Below are 16,250 nucleotides of genomic sequence, written 5' to 3' on the forward strand. Positions count from 1 at the left end.
TAGAGAATTGGATGCCAGGCACATGGCGTGAATTTGTTACAACATGATTGCACCGAAATTGCAGTCTTTATAGTGCCTTGAAAAACAAGCATAATCTACATTTCTTGCAAACTTATTGCAATAAAATTGCAACTTTTTAAGCGCCTTCAAATGAACGTATAGGCAACAAGCAAAAATTGCAATCAACTCACAATCCATTGCAATGAAATTGCAATCCATGCTACTTGGGAGTAGGTACTCTGCCACACTTTAAAAAATGTAGATAAATCTAAATGGTGTTCCACGGCCTTACCACAAGGCTCATTTAAAATTAATGCATCCGATGACTCTACGCATAATACTATCATAAGATTGTTCAAGGATTGCAAAATCTATTGTAATACTTACGAAAATAAGAATAATAGGCCTATCCGAGTAATGTTCAAAGGCCTACATCACTCCACTGATCCTGGTGATGTTATTTCTGATCTAAAGAGTAAGGGTTTTAAACCCATTTCTGTAATCAACATTGTCCAAAAGAAACGTATTGTCACTAAAACTTCTAAAGAAAAATCTGTCAAAAATTCCCCCCAAAATATACCAGTAAATTCTCAAAAATCTGATAAGATGCCTGAAAATATCCCTGACAATTCTAATACCAACAATAATCCTGACGCTAACTCACCAGCTATCTCTAATAGCGAATCCAATAACATGTCACAAACCTTACCCCAAGATGAACAACCTCAACCAGATCCAAATACCAATAGAGATCAAAATCCAGTAAACCAGGATCATAATACTCAAACTGAAGGTATATAGTCCATGGTAAGTCACCTACCTCGCAATCTCAATCTCATATCGTTGATATTGATGAACAAGTCAAAATTGAAATTATACCTTTTAACTTGTTTGCAGTTTCTTTTGAACACTCTGATGATATCGAAAAAATTTTTAATATTAAACTTGTTGCTAACATGAAAAAAATAGTTGAGCCGTTATGCCCTAACCCTAGGGACTTACCTGTTCAATGCCATCGTTGTCAGAGCTACAATCACACAGCCTCATTTTATAATTATATACCTAGATGTGTTCGTTGTGCAAAGGAGCAGGAAACAGTTAATTGTGACCTACCCAGGTATATATTTCCAATCCTAAATGTGCCAACTGTGGTTTGGACCACCCTGCCAGCTATAGAGGTTGTGAGGTTGCTAAAGAAATTGCCAAAGAACGAAAGGAGAGAATAAATAGATTAAAAGAACGCTTCTCCGTTCAAAATAAACGAGAAAAACTTACGGAAATTCCACCTGCTAAAAACTCACTCAAAAAAGGCTTATCATTCAGTGGCTCTATTAAAAACATCAACAAAAACTCAAATCTTACTCCAATTGACAATAGCAAAAATCAAGATATATCAATCTCAAATCAAAAATCTAACACCCAAGAATCTGACATAGCTCAAACCTTAAATTCCATTCTAGATTGCATCAATAGCCTTTCTGCTTGAATTACAAAATTAGAAAATACACAATTTCCCCACCTCAAGGGTGGTCCAAATCACAGCCGGAATCGTGGAGATGTCTGCCAACCTCAAAATTGCTGTTTTCAACTGCAATGGAGTCTTAAATCGCATTGCAGAGATCGATAGATATGTCAATGATAATAATCTTGATATTATGATGCTCACTGGAACTCATCTGGCTTCAGGACTACATTATTATGGTAAACCTAAGCGGACTAGTCCGTACCGGTTGCAGGAAAGTTCCTGTGAATATAGCGCTATAGAGGGTTACCGGGGTTGACGACTGTAATAGTACCTGTGAATTTGATGGTCACTATGCCGGAGTGGACAACTGCGAATGTCTCGCTACGCCGACCGTCCTACTCATTCACCACTCCAGAGAGGTCCGCTGTGAATACCGGAACTCCCGGTCGTTCATGCGGGCTTATTCGTTCGTTAGATCAGACCAAGACGAATTTTGTAGCAGAGCTAGACTGATGTAATCACAGTACCGAATTTCTTTTTCTTCCCCCCCCCCCTTCTCAGCCCTGCTGCTCCAGGGATCCTCAGGTTTTCCCTGTGCATTAGACCAGTTATTATTCGTTGAGAAAGCTCTTGTTCCTATATAGGAATAAGAGTTTATTAGTTCTTCAGGTTCGCATCCGTTTTAGCAATTTCGTACTTCCCGTTCATGCGCAGTTCATGATGTAAGTCAGAAACCCAAAAAAGTCCCGCAATCAAGATCTGGTGCTCCTGTATCAGTTTCTGTTTGATTTTGATAGTTTTTCCGAAAGATGAGAGTTTTTTAAAAGAGCTGTCAGGCGTCAAAGCTGTTCAAAAGCTCAAAGATGTGTGTGTTTATCAGTCATTGAACACCGTCATGAATTTTCTACCAATTTTCAAAATTCGTCACCCTTTAGTTACTTATTAACTAAATAAATAAATAAGCAAAAAATGGGGGGAAATAATTGTTTCATGTAACACATTTGCTTTGAAGTTAACGTGCATCACGCGTTTGTCGATGTCAGTATTTTCTCTCTTTGGATTTCAGCCTTTCAATAAATCAGTGGGACTTAATAGTTGCGTTACTAATGTCGTGAATGTGTAATGAAATGCCAGTATTCTTAAAAATTCAAATTGCGGATTTTATCATTGATTGATTTCTAAATGAGTGACCAAATAACAAATATACAAGCATTATAAAACCATCGATTCCATTAAAAATGAATGAATGCAAATAAAAATTGAATATTAGTTACATTAAATTCCTCACTGTTGTCCAGCTATGCGTAACTCAAATGGTAAATATTCTCGCGTTGTACTTGATATATGTATAAAGTAGGTGTGCACTTGTTTGCAGGTGTGATGGGGCAAAAACAATAAAGATCCAAGATACGAAAAATTGAATGATTCTGTGAAGCAAAATGTGAGAAATGAAATAAGAAAGATAAAAATGTGAGTAATAATGTATGAGTGACGAATTCTGAAAATCTAGAATATTCGAGGGCCTAAAATGGCCTAATAAACACACTCACCTTGACAATACACTTAATCCTTAACTGCCTACAGCTCTCGTAGAATCGTCTCAGATTTCTTCAAATACATCAACATCGTACACAAAAACAAAACAGAAAATAACACAGTGTTCACACAGATATTAATATTCCAACTGAAACTTGGAAAGCAGTTAAAACGGTCAGAACGGTTGGAAGTCAAACACCAATATGGCGCGCGGTGGTAAGTGGACAAAGACCACGCCAACGGTAATTAGTTGGCCGGACAGACATGCGGAAATGCGGACCAACGCGGGGTTGAGCCCTGATCCTTCTGTGCCGACGGGGGTCGATGCGTCCGGTATCCACGGGGTGGACTTTCCCCGTTCGTTGGCGCCGACCAGCCGCTCGTCATTACTGAAGTTACGGTATTCATCTCAGACCCGAACAGCCGGGTTCCACAGGCGACCTGAGTACGGGGTTGACAACCAGGAGTCACCTGGGTCTTTATCAGACAGTCGTTCCTCAAGCTCGTACCTCAAATTCACCGAGCAGGTCCGCTCACGTAGAAAATGATGTCTTTTATAGGGTTGATCACCCCGAAGATAATGCAAGGGGCGGTGTTGGCCTCCTCGTTAAAAAATCAATTCAACATTTTTATGATCCCAGGATCAATTTTTCTACTGATGCAATCCAGTCTGTGGGGATTGGAATTAAAACTAATCTTGGTGAAATCTATGTAGCCTCAGTATACTTCCCACATAGCACAGAATCTTATGTCAATACTGATACATATTGTTGGATGTTGACATGATATCACCAAAACTAATGCAGTATGATATTAAGATTGTCGGTTAAAAGGTATACCGCGTCAGCAGAATATAACACTGATACCTTCAATATATCAAACAACAGTATTGAGTCAATGCTGACGAGGTAAAAGAAAAAAATAACACGAGAAGAAATTAACACGAAAAAATGAAAAAAAATATAGGAAGAAAAAGAAGCCTAAGAAAACACGGTGTTAATCAAAGTTATGATGAAAGTCGAGCCGCGCACTGATGCTATGCATGCTATAACAGCCTTAACAGGCGTGATTTTAACCCGAAACACCATCAGCTCCCTGTGGCTCAATGGCAGAATACTGGGCTAGGAATTCCACGGTTCGGGTTCAAATCCACCTGAGGGCGTCCAAAAGGTTATGTTCCACAAACCTTCGAGTGTTTCCCAACATAACGAGTGTTTTACCAAGTTAGATTAACATGTTTTCATTTTACTTTAAGGTATTTTTATCAATTTTGTGCATTGTATAGTCTGGTACACAAAATTAAAAACTGGGCACGAAAATGTCCTAATTTTTAGGTTTAAAGTGGTCTGCAATTTTCTGTAAAGATCTGTAAGGTTACGGACCGCTACCATGTGGTTCAGTACATCCTAAACATCTAAATTTTCATTGGTTCATTTGCTTTTTCTTGCTTTACCGTGAGTTATGAATTTTTTTGTGACGCAAGATCGAGGATTTTATGCTAATTTCTTATATTAGATCACTCACGTGCCAGGCATTGGCGATTCTTGCATGTTGGCATCAATGCTCTTTCTCATTGTAAATACACTAACGAAAATCGATTCTAGGTTAGGATTTTCGATATATATCGATTCTATCGTAGATGTGTTCATATGGATGAAAGACAGTGTTGCCAAATTGCAAGCATGTCGTATAATGGCGCTATCCTACGCTAATCTACTTATATTGTTATTATAGATGTCCATACAATTGCTGCCCGACTTCTGGGGTTAAATTATGACTGATTCTGAATAAAATTTTCTAATTCAAGGTTTTATTCCGGCTTTGCCTCTCTATCTTCTAATTTCTGGCAAAAGAAGTGCATTCTTTAAAACAATATTTTCATTGGTTCCGCCAAAAAATACGCGACAAGCAGACGACTCCTGAATTTTCTGGACATGTCTGGAGAGTTCAAATGGTCAATTTTGTGTAAGAACACACTCCGAAATTTTAGAATTTCTTTGGTCTACTCGCAATTTTTCGCAATTTTCTGAGCAATGAGTATTTTCGTTGGGCGAGATGAGATTCAATACTATAATTACGCTGAAAAATACGCGACATGCAGACGACTCCTGAATTTTCTGGACATGTCGGAAGGGTTCAAATTGTCAATTTTAAGTAAAAGCACACTCAGAAATTTGAGAATTTCTTTGGTTCACTTGCAGTTTTCGGCAGTTTTCTAGGCTATGAATATTTTCGTTGGGCGAGATGAGATGCAATGCTAATTCTGCTGAAAAATACGCGACATATATTCCCATATATTACCCAAAGATAAATCATCACTTTTCAAATTTTTTAAATTTTAAACTGAAAAATGTTGAACAAAGAAAGCAAAACTGTAATTTACTCACTAAAATAACCCTCAGAAACCAATTTCTTCACACAAAACAATCTCAGGTACCTCTGAAGATTTGAGTGAAAAATTGCTATTAATTACCCGTTGATAAAGCAATTTTTTTAAATAATTCTCATCAAAAACTTCAAAATTTCTTTAAAGAAACCCAAAATATGGATTCAGCGATCTAAATTACCCCTAAAAACATACATTCTCTCATATTAGTAAGTTCAGGCGCCTCTGAGGACTTTTGACCGGCTAAACTTGGCTGCGGCGTCCGGGTATTTTACGCTACTAAACGTCGCAGGACATCAAGTAAGTGGTTTATAATATTCAATACTTGTATACTTGTGTAATTCATGTTTCAAATGTAATACATGTGTAGTACTATGAAAATTACGGCCATCGTCTGAACTTTCTTATCTACTTGACAGAGTGCGCTGAGTGTACAGACGTGTCAGTGTTAAGGTAGTAATGCATACATATTGTCGGTGTCCTGCAGTGTTCTGATGACCTTGTCATAACCCTGATTTCCATATGAAATCAACCTTTTCGGCCAATACTGTAACAATATTTTGACAGCTCCAAATCAGTAACTAATAAATACTGGCATAGTCTTGATATAATATTAAATCAGGATACATCAGCATTTTATAAATACTGACACTACTGACGTGTCAGTACTATTGTAGTGTTATATCAATATTCTGTGCTATGTGGGTTACCACCAAATAGTAAAGAGTTCAACTTTGATTCCATCAAAAACTTCTTCTCATCCCTCCCAAAACGTCATATCTTGGGCTGTGATTTTAACTGCAAATCAGTTTCCTTCGGTTGCAGAAAGACATCCACTAGGGGTACTATCCTGCAGAGAGTCTTGCATTAACTCGGGGGATCAACCCTTACAGATGGTTTTCCAACCTACTATCCTTCTGACCCAATTAAACAACCGGATATCTTAGACTTTTGGATTATTAAAAATATTTCGAGAAATTATTGTGCAGTTGGTTCTGACCTAGAAATGAATTCCGGCCATATCCCCATAAAAATTCAAATATTCCAAAAAATTATTCTCAAACCTAAAATTCAAATCACAAATTCCAAGACAGATTGGAATCTATTTCGTGATAAACTCAACTCATCAATACTAAGACATGAAATCGCTAATGTTGATGAGCTGGAATATGAAGCGGAAGCTCTCGCTAATTTGATAAGGTCGGCTGCCTCTGAATCAACACCAGTCGTTTCATATAACGATCAAGCTCCCCCACTCCCATCTAAAATCCGGGAGCTCATAAAAGGAAGACGCAGAGCTAGAGCCAAATGGATCAAATGCCGATTTTATAAAGACAAAACTTACTATAACAAAGTCAATCACATTACAACCCACAAAATTTCAGAATTTCGTAATGAAAATACAAGAAAATTCCTAGAAACTTTAACACCCACCCACCATACAGATTACTCCCTTTGGAAAGTCACAAAATATTTGAAAAGAGGTGATACTTTCAACCAACCCCTGCAACGACCAGATCTATCCTGGACTAAAACCAATCAGGACACGGCAAACGAACTTTGTCGTCACCTTGAAGAAGTTTTTAAACCGGATAAGTCTGTCCCCTCAGAATTCAACCCGGATCAGGAAATTCTAAAAACCAAACCTAAAGAAGAGGTTGAAATTTCGGCGATAAGACATTCAGAGGTTGCTGACATTATCAAATACAAAATCAAAATCCATAAATCTCCCGGTCTTGATTTAGTCTCTGGTCAAATGTTAAAGGAACTTCCTTCTCTTGCTCACAAAAAATGGCAGATATATACAATGCAGCTCTGAAGCTCAGACATGTTTCCCTTGCCTGGAAAAAAGCGGACGTGATTTGTATTCATAAAAAAAACAAGCCTCGCCATCTTGCCTCATCTTATAGACCCATTTCACTTCTGGCGATTATAGGGAAGGTATTTGAACGTTCGATAGTAGCACAAAGACGTAAAATTTACCCCAAAAAAATTCGTAAAAAAAGACGTAAAATAGACCAAAAATGAAATGCCAATGTAGTCTTTTTTACAAGAATAATTCGTAAAGAGTACAAGATTTTTTACGTAAAAAATCGAGTTTCTTTACGTAAAAAGTTATGCGCAAATAAACTCTTGCTTCCTGAAATTGATTAAAATGATAAATCGTAAAGAAAAAAATAGACTTCTTACATATCTGAATCTGTAGTCAATTAATTCTCCTTGAGATCAACTTTCAAATTATTATCTACTTGTCGGGAATTGAACCTGGGACCTGCCTATCAGGAATCGAATGCGCTACCTACTGAGCAAACGAGGCCTCTGTATTAGAGGGGCGACTTTGCGCTGTATAAGTGAATATTTTTATTGTTGAATATGCGGGAGAAGGAATTGCGGAATATTTTTTGAATTTGGAAAAACTGGATAAGGGCAAAAACTAATATTTATCATGGATATTTTAAAGATGGTTTAGGGTATACCTACTTTCAAAAGTACCTTTGTTGTTCAGAAATATGTGAAAAAAGTTATGTACATTTTAATAATGTGTCCCCCTTTTATCTTTTTCTTTTCTTAAATATTATTAACATGCATCAATTTTGTATAAGAATGTCTGAAATATTTTAATAAAGATAAGTTATTAAAATCTTCTCGAACTTTTAAAAACTCTGGCTTATTCGTTCAGAACAATGTGTTTTTGTATCCAGTTTTCGGGCTATACTTTTTTTTACAAACAATCTTTAGGGGACATCAGAATTTTTGGCTTGATTTCCTTGTCATAAAAACTACAAAGGTATCTCCTGTTCGGTCAATTCAGCGAATTTTCCGTTCAGAAATTTTTTTCCTAATTTTCTACATGTAGAAAATCGCGAATTTTTTACGTACAGATTTCAGTTCAATCCCCCAGTTTTTTTTTTTTTTTTTACGTCTTTGATCACAAATTTTTTACGTTAAGTTCTCAGACTCTGATTTTTTACAAGTTCTTTTACGTACATCTTTCGTACTTGTAAAATTTACCAGTTTTAATTTTTTTTTTCACGAATTATATTACAAGATGTGCTACTAGGGTCTATATCTTAAGCGTCTGCTCCCAGTAGTAGAGGAAATGAGAGTAATCCCGCCTCATCAGTTCGGCTTCCGCAGGAAACACTCTACTGTCGAACAAATTCATAGATTCATTAACTTTATCAACAAAACTATGGAAGGGGGGCTAGTGTGCGCGACAGCCTTTCTTGATATTCAAGCTGCCTTCGATAAGGTTTGGATTGAGGGGTTGGCTCTTAAGATATATTGGAGTCTACCCTATAATCACTATGAATTACTAAGAAACTACCTTTCTGATAGATCATTTAGAGGTAGATACGAGGATGCGGTATCGGATTTTACGCCAATCTTGGCCTCAGTTCCCCAAGGATCGGTACTCGGCCCACTCCTCTTTCTAATATACCTTGCTGATTTTCCTAAATTACGTAGAACCAAAAAGGGTAAATTTGCGGATGATACAGCTCTCGGAACATTTGGCTCAACTGCCCAAGAAGCCAATAAAAACCTCCAATCTAGCCTGAATAAAACATCAAAATATTGTTCAAAATGTAAAATTAAGCTGAATGGCGGGAAGTCACAGCATACCATATTCTCCCTCAATAGAGACCCCATCACATCTGTGAAGCTTGATGGCGAGGATATTCCTCAAAAGAAATCTTCTAATTACCTGTGCGTTTTGCTTGACAGGCGCCTGACCTTCAGGCGGCACATCATGGCTATGAAGCAGCAGATAATTATTAATAAATATAAAAAATTGTGGTGGCTGCTCAGACCTAAAGTGGTCTCACAACATATAACAAACTACTTCTATATAAAGTTGTGCTCAAACCTGTATGGACTTATGCTTGTCCTTTATGGGGATGTGCGAAAAAAACTAACATCGATGAGATTCAAACTGCTAGGATAACTTAATCCTCAGGGGTCTCTCGGGAGTGAAATGGGATGACTATATCTCTAATGAGATGGTCCGCCATCTTCTGGGAGTTCCTACTAATAAGGACACTATTCAACAATACTCGTTGAGGTATGCCATGAGGCTGAGCCGTCACCCCAACGAAAAAGCTGCTAATCTATTATTCAAATACAAAACCGGACCGAGACGCCTCAATCGGAAACATCCATTTGATTGCGTCTCGAGCCAGGTAATTAAATTAATGTGTGAATGAATCACCTCCGTTCCGGTCCAGGCCCAATTAATTTCGCCTCTTACTTTATTCATTTTCAGCTAGTGATGTTGACGCGGGGGTTGAACTAGTAAGAACCTTGAAATTCGCCACGACACTGCGACCGCTTTGCTCAGTGCTTCATTGAGCTTATCTGTCCTGTGGGAACATTGAACTTATAAAGTCTAAACAAACCGCGTATAAGTGGTTGCAGTGCCGGGGTGACTAAGCGTTGGGTTTGCTGCGCCTGGAAATGGCCTCTTGATGGGTTAATTATCCGTGTCATCATTATTAAGTTGTAACGCTGTGGACCAGTTAAACAAAAATATTCACCTGATCCTTTTCCTACCTCATTGCCTATAATATTTCTATTCATATTTATATTTATCTTATTATAATTAGTATGTATATATAGTGGCCCACTGTATTATACTTTTCCTCCTACCCCTATCCAGGGGAACATAATATTTTAATAGCACTAGCATTAAGTCTTAGCCTTAAGTCTAGTTATAATCAAATTGTAAATATTCCACTGTATAAGTAGGAGAATAAGTTTAAAATAAAAAAAAAAAAAATTGGGGGGGCCATATGATACTATTTTTAATTCTAAGGGGACCAGGTCCCCTGGACTCCCCCTCATTTGTCTATGGCAAGGAAGTTAAGCCATAAGCCATTGAAGTCGAGGATGCCCAGACTGGAGACTCTTAGCAACTGACGACGGAAGAAAATGAAACGCAGTTACTGAAAATATCCTTCTGTACTGAAAATCTTGAAAATAGATAGAAATTTTGCAAGAAGTAGACTTCTTTGAAAATTTTAAGAAGAATTTTACAGTGTCCCAGCGTGTTTTTGAAAATTTATTCACCTTTTGCGAAATTTTTAGGGTAAATTTTTCACTTGTTCTTACGAAACAAGGGTTGCATGTGATAATTCGTAGTGGTTTTTCACGGGCAGCACGGCCCCCCTCCGGGGCCCGGGCCCCGATACCAGGGACCCAGAACCCCCCCCCCCTTGTGGCGGGCCTGGTTGTATAGAAAATGTTCATCGGAAAATATAGTTGCTGATTGAGTACCAAAAATGTAGAAAATCCGTTATAAGGAACGTCATTTGATAGTATTATAAATGAATAAGCTTCACCTACTTACTCATAGGATAGGACGTCGTATTACGACGCCCAGAGCCCTGAATCCTACCTCATTTATTGAAACTTGACTCTTACCTGATCGAAAGTTTATCCGGTTATCCCACTGCATTGTTGAATGTTCACACACGAATTTAAATTTGAACACTTAGTAAAAAATTACCACGAATGCAAGAGGGAAGAAAACACCAGAAGATGTACATGCGCCGAGAAATGAATCACTGCACACCCTGAGTTCGCGCGCAATCAGAAAAGTTGAGTAGAATCTTTTAATGTCTTACTTTTCGCCTGAATATATTTTCCCGCATAGCAAGCTAGCTTTAAGCTTGCTAACTTCAGTTCAAACTGAACTTTTGTGACATGTGTAAGAGATTCTGTGTATACAAATTCTCTATCCATACAATGTTATAGGTACCCATCCAAAGGCAACTAGTAACGCAGCGATAGGTACAGAGCGATTTTGGTTTTTCTATTTTTGAACAAGTGAATCTGGAGACTTCCATGTAAATTAGGCTATAATGGCTGTACAATTTTATCCTTCAAAAATGATTTTCTTACTAAGTAGTTAAAGGTTCGTTTGCACTTAATTAGACACTAAATATTCACGCTGTATCACATTCAATAATGGATGTAAATCAGATTCTAGTGGGACCTTCGTTTTAAATCGCTAACAATTAGAACCATCGAGCTAAAGAAATGTGAAGAAACATCCTAATGCCAACACTTAACGACATTTGGGATTATAATAATTTCAGCACGCATATTTGCTCACAATAAGAGAAAATAAAATCACTTCAAATCCAAAGCTCACTGCCAAAAATTCGAAATGGCCGGTTATGGTAATACGTGTGCAGCGAGGGAGGCGATGTCTTATGATAGATTTTACTTTTTTCAAACCACGCTCGTTTCAAAAATCAGAACTTTGACGCGGAGACAGACATGGGAGATAGCGATCGGTCAACGCAGCTACTTCGATTAGCGCATGGTGTTATTTGTTAGACAGGAAAAGGAAAAAAGAAAGGCATCGGATGGTGATCAGTGACGTAGCAAAAGGGGAGGGTGCAACTTGCGGTGAATGAGAGTGTGTTGGTGTGCATGAGTGAGAAAAGGGGAGCAAAAGGGAGGAAAAGAGTGAGATAGTGGACAACTAGGATTATTCCACCAATTAGCTCATTCAAGTTGAAAAACACACATTCGTATCGTCGAGGCTCTCGGCTCCTTCGACACTCGATTGGCCGATCTGTGAAGTCGACCACAGTCACTTTCATAAGGGAAAAGTGACAGTTTTTTTTACTAGTATGTACCTAGTCCAGCAAGTAAAGGAAGAGGAAGAAGAGGAGTTTTTGCGGAACAAATTAATAAGTAGTTAGTTTCTTCCCCCATTGATTGATGGTACCTCCAAAGATGACTATTAGTCTCAAAAGGCTCCATCCCTGCCCCCTATGAATTTTAGCTGGCCCCCTCAAAGTTGAAAAATTCCCTTCCGATTTAAACCAATATAATTTAGCCCCTAATGTAGCTAGACACTTCCACCGTTTTAAAATGTCTTCTTCTTCAAGAAAACTAGAATCAAACAAAAAAGGGGTATCGATGAGCGCCTTTTTAGGCCCCCCTAGAATCTAAAAAATGCGGGTTTTCCAAATTGACTCAATGTAGTTTACGGAAATAATCATGATTTGGTCCATAGGCCACTGGATACGTGTTAAACGGTCGCCTGAACATACGTCTGCAGGCGCATTTTAGCGAAAAATGCGTGTTTTTTTATCACTCCAAAGCTTTTTGGCACCAAGCACATTGTTTAATTAAAACAAGCGTTTGATATGTTATCAAGGAGGCTTCAAGACACATTTTAACCCTGGTTTGGTTTTAGTTAGATGATGTGCTCATAGGTAGTTCAAAAAAAACTGTTTCAAAATTCGACTTTTAAGGGACATCCGCAAAAATCTTGGGGAAAAACGTCGTAAGGGTTTTTTTTTTTGCCACAATTGAAGAAAATTTCCTTGTAAGAGTCTAACAAGGCTTAATAACGGCCCTCGATAATATACATAGCGTGTATACAGTTGCAGAGACGGGTTCCCCCAAGATTTTTGCGGATGTCCCATAAAAGTCGACTTTTGAAAAAGCTTTTTTTTTTTTTTTTTTTTTTTTTTTTTTTAAATTATGAGCACATCATGTAACTAAAACCAAACCAAGGTTAAAATGTGTCCTAAGGCCTCCTTGATGACATCGAAAGCTCGTTTTACTTAGACGATGTGCTTGGTGTCAAAAAAGCCTCGTAGTGATAGAAAAACACGTATTTTTCGCTAAAATGCGCCTGCAGACATATGTTCAGGCAACCGTTTAACACGTATCCAATGGCCTATGCACCAAATCATGATTATGTCCGGAAACTACATTGAGTCAACTTGGAAAACCCGCATAACTTTCCAGATTCTAGGGAGGGTCAAGAAGGGCCCCTATCTATACCCCTCCTTTTCCTACTCAAAGCTGAAAATGCAAAAAATTTGCAAATTTTTAGAAATTGAATTGCTTCTGTTTTACAAAGAGCGTTATGACTTTTTTATTACGGAAATGAAGGACTTTCAACGTTTTAAGGAGAGGTTGTTCCCAGAACGCCGATTTCGGCCCCCCTTTGGATTTGGCTTGAACTTCGCTCAGATATTGTGATATGAACTCCCGATGCACGCGCAAAATTTTAGCTCCCTCGGATTGCAAGTTGTGCTAAAAAACGTTAGAAAATTACAAAGAGCCGTAGGGACGTCAAGCCTGTAAGATCTTCCTCCAAGAGGGAAGATGCGACTGTATCTTATACGGAATCGTTCATTTCTGGTATTTCCAACACGAATCCCTGCTAAAGATTTCCCATGGAACTTTCACCCAGGTATTTTCGGGAAGGAGAATGTCTTCCCTGGGAGGCAGCTCCCCTGGGAAGCGGCTGTCCTGGGAATTTCACCCAGGTAATTTTGGCCTGGGAACTGGGTCCCCTGGGAAGCCTCCCATTCCGTGCCCGAAATGCGGTCCTTACAGCAGAGCCATAGAAGCAAGAGATCAAGGATTAAATATAAGAAAATTAATTTGTTCTATTGCCGAGACATTTTTTAGACAAAAAAGGAATTCTCAGCCACTATGCAATTCTCCATACCGCGGTCATTCCCAAACGGTCTCCCATCTATGTACTAACTATGCCCGACGTTGCTTAACCCCTGGGATCGTCCTAGAGCTGCTGCCGTGGAGCGCCGGAGGCTCGCGTGTTCATCGAGCATTCGTAATTTAGCATTAACGTCCCTAGCCACGGTGCGTTTTAAACAGTTTTAATGCGGTCAACATACCACCCGCGATTTTTTTGCGGAAATGTCAACTAGAAGGCCTACTGATTGAGGAACAACAAACCGCGAAATCTATGATGGGGCCGTTTTTGAGAAAATGCGATTTTTCGCTTTTTTGGCGGGAATTTCGGGTCAAGGCGCTGAAAAAGTCAAGTTAGGCTGTTTTTGTAGTTCGTAAATGCATATCCTATACATTTTGAGTCAATCAAGTGCCAGTAGATAGCTATTCGTGCATATTGCCCAAAATTCATCTCCTTAAATCCACGACTTTTGGGTTTTTGGGGGGTTAGTCAAGGAGAAATCCGAAAAAAAGAGGGTTAACCCGGAACAAATTGCTTAACAAACTTTTCCTACGTAAACTTCTTCAGTAGGTCCTATTGAACAACATACCAAAAGTTTACCACGGTTCGCTCCCGGAACACCCCCCCAAATTGCCTAAATTTCAAAATGGCGGCCATAATAAGGCCTCTGGGAGTTCGATTTTTTTAAAAATACGCATACAGTGTCATGTGAGGTGTCAATTCCTATTAATTTTGGTCGTAGATTTCAAATATGAAGGTGAATTTTTGAAATGTTTACGTGACATCCCTAGTATACTAGGGACTTCACCCTCCTGCCTTTCAAAGCTGGCCGCCATCTTTGCATTTGGAGCAATCCCTTTGACTTGAGGGCTTTTATGACTTCATAAATGAAATCTACGACCAAAATTACATAAGAAATGATACCTCACTTGCCTTATCACGCGAACTTTTTAAAAATCCACCCTCTTGACTTTCAAAATTGGCTGCCATCTTTGATTTGGGGTACCCCCTTTTGATCAAGGGACTTTTTTGACTTCATATTTGAAATCTACGACCAAAATTACGTAGGAATTGACACCTCACATGACACTGTATGCGTATTTTTAAAAAAATCGAACTCCCAAAGGCCTTATTATGGCCGCCAATTTGAAATTTAGGCATTTGGGGGGGGGGGGTGTTCCGGGAGCGAACCGTGGTAAACTTTTGGTATGTTGTTCAATAGGACCTACTGAAGAAGTTTACGTTGGAAAAGTTTGTTAAGCAATTTGTTCCGGGTTAACCCTCTTTTTTTCGGATTTCTCCTTGACTAACCCCCCAAAAACCCAAAAGTCGTGGATTTAAGGATATGAATTTTGGGCAATATGCACGAATAGCTATCTACTGGCACTTGATTGACTCAAAATGTATAGGATATGCATTTACGAACTACAAAAACAGCCTAACTTGACTTTTCCAGCGCCTTGACCCGAAATTCCCGCCAAAAAAGCGAAAAATCGCATTTTCTCAAAAACGGCCCCATCACAGATTTCGCGGTTTGTTGTTCCTCAATCAGTAGGCCTTCTAGTTGACATTTCCGCAAAAAAATCGCGGGTGGTATGTTGACCGCATTAAACTTGTTTAAAACGCACCGTGTAGCGCCAATTCCATGATTGAAAGCAATGATATTCTCGGAAAGAGCCTCCCAAAAAAAGGGCCTTTCTTGGCCCCTTTTCTGAAACTCGGGGATTTCATTCAAATGTGGCCTAAACGAAACCTTATGATGACCTAAGACTCCAGTAAAAATTTTAGCTTGAGTATACGTCTGGTTTCGGAGATACAGCGTTGCAAAGTTCGCATATTTAAGCTTTAAAAATCTTCATAGTTTCAAATATTATCTTCCTAAAACCAACATCAGAGTGAACTTTACATTCTAAAACAAAGCGTTAATGAAGCATAATGATAAAAAAAGCCTCCATCAAAAGTTTTAGCTCATGCATGACCCCTGTTTTGGTAGTGCAACGTTGCAAGTTTACCTTTCTGAGCTTTAAAAATGCTCATATTTTTAAGTTTCTTGTTTAAAAACCAATTTTAGTGAATATCAAACTGCGTTTTGAGGGATAAAATTAACCCCTAGTGATACTTTTGGATGCATAATTGCATTGATAAAAGGCTACAATGATTTAAAGTAACACGGCGTTGCACAGTTTACATCCTAAATCTCTGAAAATGTCTTTTCTCTTGTTTTCTTATGAGAGACAACTCCGATCAAACATGTTTCGATATTGTAAAGTGAAATACAAGGAATCTTGTTAGTTCTAAGTGACAGTTGGTGTAAAAAATGACACTGTTGTCTGTTTATCTTTTTTTTATCTCAACATTTAATAATAAAATAACATTAAAATTAGGATACTTCC

The 16,250-nt window shown here is 38.4% G+C and overlaps 1 protein-coding gene across 1 annotated transcript in view; it reads right to left on the reverse strand.

Moving 5' to 3' along the window:
* LOC109039130 (protein glass) overlaps nt 1-11,891 on the reverse strand; it is a 152,457-nt gene extending 140,566 nt beyond the window's left edge. The window contains exon 1 of the mRNA XM_072301148.1: nt 10,809-11,891. The gene's annotated coding sequence lies outside the window, so the exon portion shown is untranslated. The remainder of the gene's footprint in view (nt 1-10,808) is intronic.
* Between the last annotated feature and the right edge of the window lie 4,359 nt (nt 11,892-16,250).

The sequence above is a fragment of the Bemisia tabaci genome, chromosome 1, assembly GCF_918797505.1.
Source record: "Bemisia tabaci chromosome 1, PGI_BMITA_v3".
NCBI classification, from domain to species: domain Eukaryota; kingdom Metazoa; phylum Arthropoda; class Insecta; order Hemiptera; family Aleyrodidae; genus Bemisia; species Bemisia tabaci.